The 9,536-nt window shown below is 37.9% G+C and overlaps 1 long non-coding RNA gene across 1 annotated transcript in view; it reads right to left on the minus strand.

Annotated features, from left to right (window-relative positions):
• Positions 1 to 282: 282 nt before the first annotated feature.
• Positions 283 to 9,536, minus strand: part of LOC109366504 — a 12,441-nt gene continuing 3,187 nt past the window's right edge. The window contains exons 2-3 of the long non-coding RNA XR_002112833.1: positions 6,543 to 6,598; positions 283 to 560 (exon numbers count right to left, since the gene is read on the minus strand). This is a non-coding gene — a long non-coding RNA (uncharacterized LOC109366504). The remainder of the gene's footprint in view (positions 561 to 6,542; positions 6,599 to 9,536) is intronic.

Here is a 9,536-nt window from a genome sequence, read left to right on the forward strand (position 1 = left end):
GCGTACATTACTTCTCCCATTGAGTTTTGAAAAAAATGTACTTGCCTTTGGTGAATTACAATAGGTAACGAAAGGAGAACAGAGGAGAGGAGAGGAGAGGAGAACAGAGGAGAGGAGAGGAGAGGAGAGGAGAGGAGAGGAGAGGAGAGGAGAGGAGAGGAGAGGAGAGGAGACAGCTTTGGGCATCTCACCTTCTCTTCTGACATCTTACTTTCTTTCCTCTGAGGTCTAAAAAGATAAGGAGGATGATTCACATTCTGAGGAATTAGAAAGAAGCAGATGGAGTTTTCTCCTTTGGGGTAACAGAAATCTGAAGGCTCACTGTGGAAAGACAGAAGAGGTCCAGCTCACTGAGCATGGAGAGCTTTCCTTTGGCCATGACAATGAGGAGATATCTTTTAGTGTTACTGTTGCTGTCTCCACTGCTTTGTGTGAACTGTGGCAGTATAGAATGCACGCATTCACTTAATTACTTCATTACTATGAGTTATTATTCACATTTCAGGCTTTGAGACTTCTTTTTTTCTCCCTTCTCACCCTCTTTCTTCAAATGCTTTCATCTACAGATTGTTGATAGAAAGAAAAAAATGTGCAAATAAGAGAAAGTTAGTTTTCTTAAGCAAAGAAGGAAAAAATAGAAGGAAATATTTTATCAAAAGGCAAAAACACCTCTTTGGTGTTGCAGGTGAAGTGAGAAGTGATCACATTTTTCTGCCTAAATTGTTAATTTTTAATCCCATGTAGCTGTGGTGACCTGTGGCTCTCCCACCTGTTATAAGCCTGGTTTGGACACATTGTCTTAGGGAACAGTGATTCTTTAAATTCTAAATTAAAGAGGTATTTTCTGAAAAAAAGGAATTGTCCCACATGGATCCTCCAAAAAATTGCACTTTGAAAGATCTTGCAGTGTATTTTCTAAAAATACCATTTAAACAAATCTCTTTTGTGTTTATAAGAATGTGGAAATTGAGAACAAAAATACCAAATTATCCATCATGCTACCCTAGAAAAATGTCAGGTTCTAAGTCTCACACATCATCAAATCAATGACACCAACTGTCTCTTGAGTTCCAGGAGTCTTAAAAGCCCAGAGATCTGTTATGAATTTCAGTGCAGAGAAATTGGGAAGTTAAACACAGGAAATAGCATAACCAGAGGATCAGTATAATCAGTATTTTTCAGTGTCATGTCTTCTGCCTCTGCACAGCCTTTTATTATGGCTGAACGACAGCAAAAAAACAAACGATATTTTCTCTAATGTATTTCTATCAGAAATTCTTGCACCTTAAGAATACAGAGATGGAAATCACTATGCGTCTTTCAAAAAGAATACGTTAATATCTGTTCCCCAGCATAAGAAATCAAGCAGAGGAGGCAGGAAACTGGCATGACTGAACAAAGACTTGCCAGTTAAACTGTGGGATATGAGAGACATGTAAAGGTCATGGAAGAAAGGGTGCAGGGCCTAGAAAGAATACAGTGATGCCATTTAGATGTGCTAAGATAGGATCATGAAAGTCAAAGTGTACATGGAACTGAATTTGGTGAGAAATGTTAAAAATAAGAAGGGATTCTGCAAGTACGTTGGTCAGAAGACATCTCTTCTGACAAGGAGAGTGTACTCCCTCTGATAAATGAAAAGGGAGAACTGGTTTCAACAGACACGGAGAAGTTCTTTGCCAGAGTCTTTACTGCCAGGTGTCCTACATCTCTCACGTCCCTGAACCTTTGCGTGGGGGTCAAGGGAGTGGAGTCTCTCCTTTCTTAAGAGAAGAAGTACAAAACCACTTCAAGAGACTGAATCATAGAATCATAGAATTCTATTCATAGGCCTGGGTTGAAAAGGGCCGTAATATGGGTCCCACAGGCAGGGTCCCCAGCAACTAGACCAGGCTGCCCAGAGCCACATCCAGCCCGGCCTTGAACGCCTCCAGGGATGGGGCATCCACAATCTCCTTGGCAACCTGTTCCAGTGTGTCACCACTCTGAGAGAAAAACTTCCTCCTAATATCTAACCTAAACCTCTCATGTCTCAGTTTAAGACCATTCCCCCTCATCCCATCACTATTCATCCTCATAAACTACTGTTCCCCCTCCTGTTTATATGCTCAAATACTGGAAGGCCACAGTGAGGTCTCCCCAGAGCCTTCTCTTCTCCAAGGTGAACAAGCCCAGTTCCTTCAACCTTTCTTCATAGGAGAGGTGCTCCAGCCCTCTGATCATCTTAGTGGTCCTCCTCTGAACTCTGCACCTTTTTTGTACTGGGGGCTTCAGGCCCCCAGGAATGTATATAGGTTTATTGGGCAAGATGACAGGCATCCCAGGGAACTGAAGGAACTGGATGATGTGGTTGCCAACCAGCTATCTATCACATTTGAGAAATCAGGGAGGTCAGTTAAAGTACCCAGTGACTAGAAAAAGGAAACACAAGTCCCATTTTTAAGAAAGAGACAAAGGAAAATGCAGGGAAGTAGAGACCTGTGAGCCTCACCTCTGTGCCAGAAAGATCATGGAGCAGATCCTCCTGGAAGCTGTGTTAAGGCACATGCAAAATTGAGGAGGTGATCTGAGACAGACACCAAGGGCAGATCATGCCTGACTAATCTGGTGGCCTTCTATGATGTAGTGACAGCATCTGCAGACAAAGGATGTGCAACTGATGTTTTCTTCTTGGATTTGTGCAAGGTCTTTCACATGGCCCCACATCTCTAAATTGGAGAGATATGGATTTGAAGAGTGGATTAGATATAAAGAATTGGTTTGATGGTCATGATCCATAGTATCTTTATCAGTGACACAGGCAAAGGATCAAGTGCACACTCAGCAATTTTGCAAACTACATCAAACTGAGTGGTGTGGTTGACACAACAGAAGAAACGGATGCCATGCAAAGGGGCCTGGACAAGCTAGAAAGTGGGCCCATATGAACCTAACAAGGTTCAACAAGTATACAGACTAAGAGAAGAACTCATTTACATAAGCCTCGCAGAGAAAGACTCAGAGGTTACAATGGATGAAAAGCTGGACATGATCCAGCAGTGTACTCTTGAAGCCCAAAATGCAACTTCATCCTGGACTGCATCAAAAGTGAGGTGAACAGCAGGGCAAGGGAAGTGACTGCCCCCTTATACTCCACTTTCGTGTGGTCTCATCTGGAGTCCCTCATCCAGGTCTAGGGTCCTCAACTCAGGAAAGCTGTGAAGCTGTTGGAGAGGGTCCAGAGGAAGGCAATAATGATAATATAAGTGCTAGAGCAGCCTCTTCTACGAAGAAAACTTGAGGGAATTAGGCTTCTTCCACTTGGAAAAGAGAAGGTTCCAGGGAGACCTCACTGCAGCCTTTCAAAACTTATAATTTCAAAAAACTTCAAATTTTTAAGGAGGGAAACCAACTTTTTGCATGGTCTGATAGTGATAAGACAAGAAGAAATAGTTTTAAACAAAAAAAGGGGAAATTTAGATTCGATGTTGGGAAATTTTAAACTGAGAGGATGGTGAGGCAGTAGAACAGGCTACCCAGAGAAGTTGTGGAGGCCTGGTCCCTGGATGTGTCCATTCCAGATTGGAATGGAGCCCTAAGCAACCTGACCTGATGCCTGATTTAGTGATTGGCAACTCTGTCCTCAACAGAAGGGTTGGAACTAGATGATCTTTCAGGTCCCCTTCAAAAAAAGCCATTCTTTGATTCTGTGGTCTTAATTTCAAGCAAAGAAGCACACTGCGGAGGTCTTAAATTACATTGTTTAAAATAAACAAACAAAGAAGAATTACTTCTTATAATTCATCGTAGATAGAAAGATTTTGTCCAAATTAACAGTGGTTCTTCAAACAAGAGACTTTTACATGAATCCATGTTTATCAAGTGTGTGTCAAAGTCTCTCTGCATTAGTTCTAAAGGAAAACTTGAGCACTTGATTCTGGGATGCACTGTCACATATTCACCTTCAGAACAAGTATCTGATGTGGAGGACCAGTCTCCATTAACAGAGGGAGAACAAAATATAAAATGAAATTAAGTCCATTTATATAGCTTTAGATAAAGGGATGCTGTCTTAACAGCAGTTAATACAGCCCTGTGATTTACAGGGGAGAATTTTTCATTCTGCCCTTGAGGAAGAAGTGATCAAAACAAACCTTTTCTTTCAGTCATCCAGAACATTGTGCTCTGAATTTGTACAGGTGCTTTTGAATAGACAGTCTTGCAGTTTTAATTGCCAGTCCCTATTGACACAGAATGTGTTGGCCTTTTTTATACTAGGATACTAAACATTCTCAGGGAACATCATTAAGACCCAGAACTCAACTTTATCAGTACTATCAAAAATGCTGCACTTGTTGTGGGTAACTTTTCACCAAGACCAAACAGTACTTTTGTTAGACAACACTCAGCACAGTGTAATAGTTAGTCCAAGTTAAGGATCACACTCAATAGATAGTTTGGAGGGATCTGACAAATTTTGGAAATTAAAGGAGTTTGATCTTGTGTACTTTTTTGGGCAATGTCAGCTGACCTTAAGCAATAGAATAGATCAAATTGCAAACAAAGGTATGCTACTAATTCCATTTCAGTAACACTGGTTTTACTGCATCATGACTGGGTCCAGGAAGCAGAACATATGGACAAAAGCCAATATCAATGTACTTCTGGACACTTTTTCCAAACATTTCTGTTCTGTGGCTCTCCTGTGTTTCCATTTTCACTAGAGATGTTTCTTCCACATTTACCAGGCATCCATTCACTTCATTGTTTCAGAAATACCTTTGGTCAGTGAGTCCCCTGAAGACACCATTTGTCTCTCCCCTGAATAAATTGTAATATCTTCATGCTCTCTTGAAATCAGTGAGTTGATAGCCCCCTCTTCACACTCATTCCATTCAGTTACAACATGAAGAAAAGTATTTCAAGTGCCCCCGGTATGTGTTTAAGTGTGCATCACTTAAGTAAACAAATGGTAAGACAAATTTGCACCTAAGAAGAACTCATCATCCAATGCACTAAGTCATCGATGTATACTAGATTAATTTTTGGAGTCAGGAGCCAGGTCATGTCTCATTTTCTATCTCTAATCAATTCTTCATACTTTTTCCTAGTAAACATTTAGAATCATAGAATCATTTACACTGGAGAACAACCTTAAGATCATCAAGTAAAATTACCACCCAACACTATGAACACTACCTACTAAACCATGTCTCTAAGTGCTAGCGCTATATCTACACATCTTAAATGCCTCAAGGGATGATAATTCCACCACTTCCATGGGCAGCCTAACTAATCCTACTGGGAATTAATTTTTCCTGATATCTAATCTAAAGATCCCCAGCACAGCTTTAGGCCGTTTCCTTGTATCATGTCACTGAGAAAAAGACACCATGTACATCACCACAGCCTCCTTTCAGGTAGTTATGGAGAACTATGACGTCTCCCTTCAGTCTCCTTTTCTTAAAACTAAACAAACTCAGTTCCCTCAGCAGTTCCTCATTTGTCTTTTTAGTCCATGCACCAGCTTTGTTTCTCTTCTCTGAACATGTTCCAGCAACTCAATATCCTTCTTGTACTAATGGGCCCAAAACTGAACACAGCGCTTGTATTGCTGTGTCACCATGACCAAGTACAGAGGAAGAGTCATTTGCCTGTTGCTGCTGACCACATCATTTCTGATGCAGTCCATGATGCCTTTGGCCTTCTTGGCTATCGGGACACACTGCTGGGTCACATTCAGCAGATTGCTGACTAATACCCCTAAGTCAATACTGTTGCATGGGGGTTTTTGTGACTTAAGTGTGGTTCCTGGCATTTAGCTTTGTTGAGTTCCACACAACTCAGCAGTTCGATGCAGCCCATCGAACCAGCCTATCCAGATCTCACTGCAGGGCCTTTCTATACTCAAGCAGGTTAACACTGCTGCCCATCTACAGATTGTCTGAAAACTGAACCCTGGTGAGCACTACTTGTGACCAGACAGCAGTCAGATTTAAATCCATTCACAATGATCCTCTGGGTCCAGCTATCCAAACAGTTTTTCATCCAGCAAACAGTACAACCACCTAAGCTATAAGCAACCAGTTTCTCCATGAGAATGTATCAGCAGAAAGTAACAAACGCTTTGCTGAAGTCCATGCAAACAACATTCATAGTTTTTTCCTTTGTCCACTAAGAGTGTCATTTTATCAAAAAGGAGATTAGGTCAGTCAAGCCAAACCTGCGTTCATAAAGCCGTGCTAATTGGGTCTGATTAGCTTGGATTTTTAATTATTTCTAGTCTAAAAGCAAAACATGGATTTATAGATGTTATTGTCCTGATTTATCGTAAATTATCCTTACAGAAAGAACCTTTTCAGGATAAAAAAAGTTATGTTGTTTTTATTTATATTAAAATATATCTTTCTTATGGTCATTAGGTGAATTATATTGCTTGAGGTAAAGCATACTCAAGGATCTAAACATAAATAAAACCAGGTACATTACAATTACTATCATGATGTTTATCACTGATGGAGATTATATGATTGCAGAACTACATAAAAATCTTTAGGGATTACCTTAGCTTAATGGTGTTCTTCCCTTTCACTCACCATCCATTTCTTATTGCAAACATCTGCTTGGAAATAAAAAGGGTTTTATATTTCCCTGGGACATACTTGGCTCTACAAGAACATTGTTCTTTTTATTTAAGAAATACTTAAGTTTAATCAAGTTTTTAATTCCAGAAATATTACAGCCGCTCATATTGAATGACTTGCAACTCTAATCTATATATTTTAAAATGTCATTAATGAAAAAGAATAATATAATAGCTATTGTTGGATTCCGTAGCATAAAATGAACTTTCTTGCTTTCTCTTTTGATTAGTGCTCTGGCATTTATTCAGTGACTCAGCCTTGTTCATTTTAGCTTTAGTGCAATAATAACAAATGAACCCTGTTACACTTGCTGTTTATTTACTTCTGTTCTGATGCTATGAACTCTTCAGTTCATCTTGTAAATTACAGCTAATATAAAAAAGAAATATCTCCATATGAATAAAAGAAAACAGGCTCCTTATAATCTTTACAATAAACTTTCTTTTTAAATAAATCTAAGGGTTTGGGGGAAAAGAAAATTATGTGTTTGCACTCACACTGATGAATGCACAAATTATATACCGTATTTTACTTATTAATGTGCACTAGTAAAATTCATGGCATGCTGTTTTACAGGCAGTAAAATACTTTTTCCAGATGTGGTTTCATAATTCTCCAAAGACTATCATAGTTATCATAAGATTTATGGAGGATAATTTATTAATCACATTTTTTTAACGTTGGAAATCTGTTTAGTAAGATGAAAGAGAGCTTTAAAATAAGTCATTTTAACCAAATGTGGATGGTATTATGATATCAAGTTACCCCTTTTGTTCAAATTATTTTTAATGATTTTATTTGTTTTATAGCCTCCACAAGTCAGTACCAACTTGGTGGTAATGATGTATCTGACAAATCTCTAACATTTTGAAATCCAGCATGGAAACTTTTTCTACTATACTGAATTAACTGAGCTGTACTATACCATTCTTGTTGATTATTTAGAGATAGCTAAGCTACTTATTTTTGTAAGATTTAAATGATACAAAGCTTATAAAAACTCTGCCTAACTATTTTAACTCTGCTTCCTTAATGAAAGTCTGCAAGTGGATCATATGGATAAAACAATGCATAAATGTACAAATGCTGATTTAAAACCTGTATTTTACACTCAAATTTATGCTGTTCAAACAAGTTTCCTTAATCTTCTGTGAGCATTAAAGCCAAGATAGGTCTGATTCTTGAAGATAATTCGTGCACAGATGACCGGATCCAAAATACAACAAGGCTAGGGAAAATAGTTTTCTCAACTTTTGTAATGTTTGAGTCATACCTATAGAGTAAACTGCTTTCAGCACCTGGGAAACTATCCTGGATAAATTCTCCCATTGGTACCCTCCCTGAACTATGTGAAAAGTGACAAATACATATAGACTGTATATTAGATTTGTGAACAACATCCCAGATCGCAATGGCTGAAATTCAATTTTCTACAAATAGGCTTTTAGGGCCTGGTGATTTGCCTCAGTGTCCTCCTAGGCCCAGTCCCAGTGTTGGGATTCCTTCTCACCCAACGTGACCACGGCATCCCAAAGCTGGATGTCCCAGTGTTGGGGTCCTACGGTACACACTAAACTGCTATAGCAATCCCAAAGCAAGACATTCCTGCAGAGCTAAAGATATCCAACCACATGACTGACTTCCAGAATTTGAAGCAGACAGTCTACATATATGTGCAACTATAATTCTAAAAATAACAAAGGCATTCTCGACCAAATATAGACTGTTTTACAGAGTTTTACATCCAAGGTAGTAACTCCTGTCTGCCTTTGTGTTCAACAGAGAAAAATGAATATTTTCTAGCAGTAATTCATCTGATCCATTTCAGACATTATTTAGAATGAGGATTATTTGTTCTCTGCAACAGCCTGTTTTTCTTTATTGATTATCCAAGGCTTGGAAAACTAGTGCAAATTTAGATGTATACTTTATAGATGTCTAAATTTGAGTAATTCAATCCAATGTTCTGCCTTAAAATAATTTCCTACTGATTCTGAGATGTTCATAATTTCACTATGTCAAGGTTTAATCGGGCTTGCAAAAAGAAAGCACACATTTTCTAATGAGGTGCTTTGATTTTCTGATGTTCTTTCTTTCTTTCTTTCATATCTCATCTTTGCCAAACAAATTTACTTTAAAACAGTACACACATGTAAACCATCTTAGCAATATATACAATTTAAAATTTAATAAAAATAGTACATTAAAATATTTTTATGATTTTTGAAAAGTTCTGACAACTTATTTTCCTCACCTAGCTAGACAGATTGATGTGATATCTCAAGTAATAAGATAGCAATATACTGTTCTGGTCTTTCATGCAGTCATGTTATTTACAGTGTAACATGTTTATAGTGTTATTTCTTACTTCCAAATGATACTGAAGAAGCTCAAAGGTAATTCACAATCTCTAACAGCAAATTCACATAAAGTTTTATATTCTCTGAAATCCTCACTGTTGGTAAAAAGAACATTGGAAAGATATATTTTGGAGACTTCTGCAAAAATTAGGAATTTTTCTGGCACTTAGCTATCTTTTTTTCTTGACAATGAGTTGAATAATTAAAGTTCAGTCTTAGTATGTATTATGAAAATATGTACTTATCTTGAGAGGGTGTGTTTTTCAGAGGCCCGATAGGCCCCACAATTCTTGAGAAACATTAAAATATCACAATCTTACTTATTTATGGTTCCTATTTTGCAGCTTCTTTTATATCATAATAATGGCTAGAAAAACTTTGTTCAAATGAATTCTGGCATATTCACATATAGTATTTCTCAAAAATGAAGGAAGAAAGAAAGAAAACAGTAAAGATCACATGAAGATAATTCCTTCTTCCTTTCTCACAGTCAAGCTATTACTAAATTTTAACATTCCTTATCTCTGTTCCAGGCAAAATTTGTTTGGACTTT

The sequence above is a fragment of the Meleagris gallopavo genome, chromosome 2 (assembly GCF_000146605.3).
Source record: "Meleagris gallopavo isolate NT-WF06-2002-E0010 breed Aviagen turkey brand Nicholas breeding stock chromosome 2, Turkey_5.1, whole genome shotgun sequence".
In the NCBI taxonomy this organism is placed as follows: Eukaryota; Metazoa; Chordata; class Aves; order Galliformes; family Phasianidae; genus Meleagris; species Meleagris gallopavo.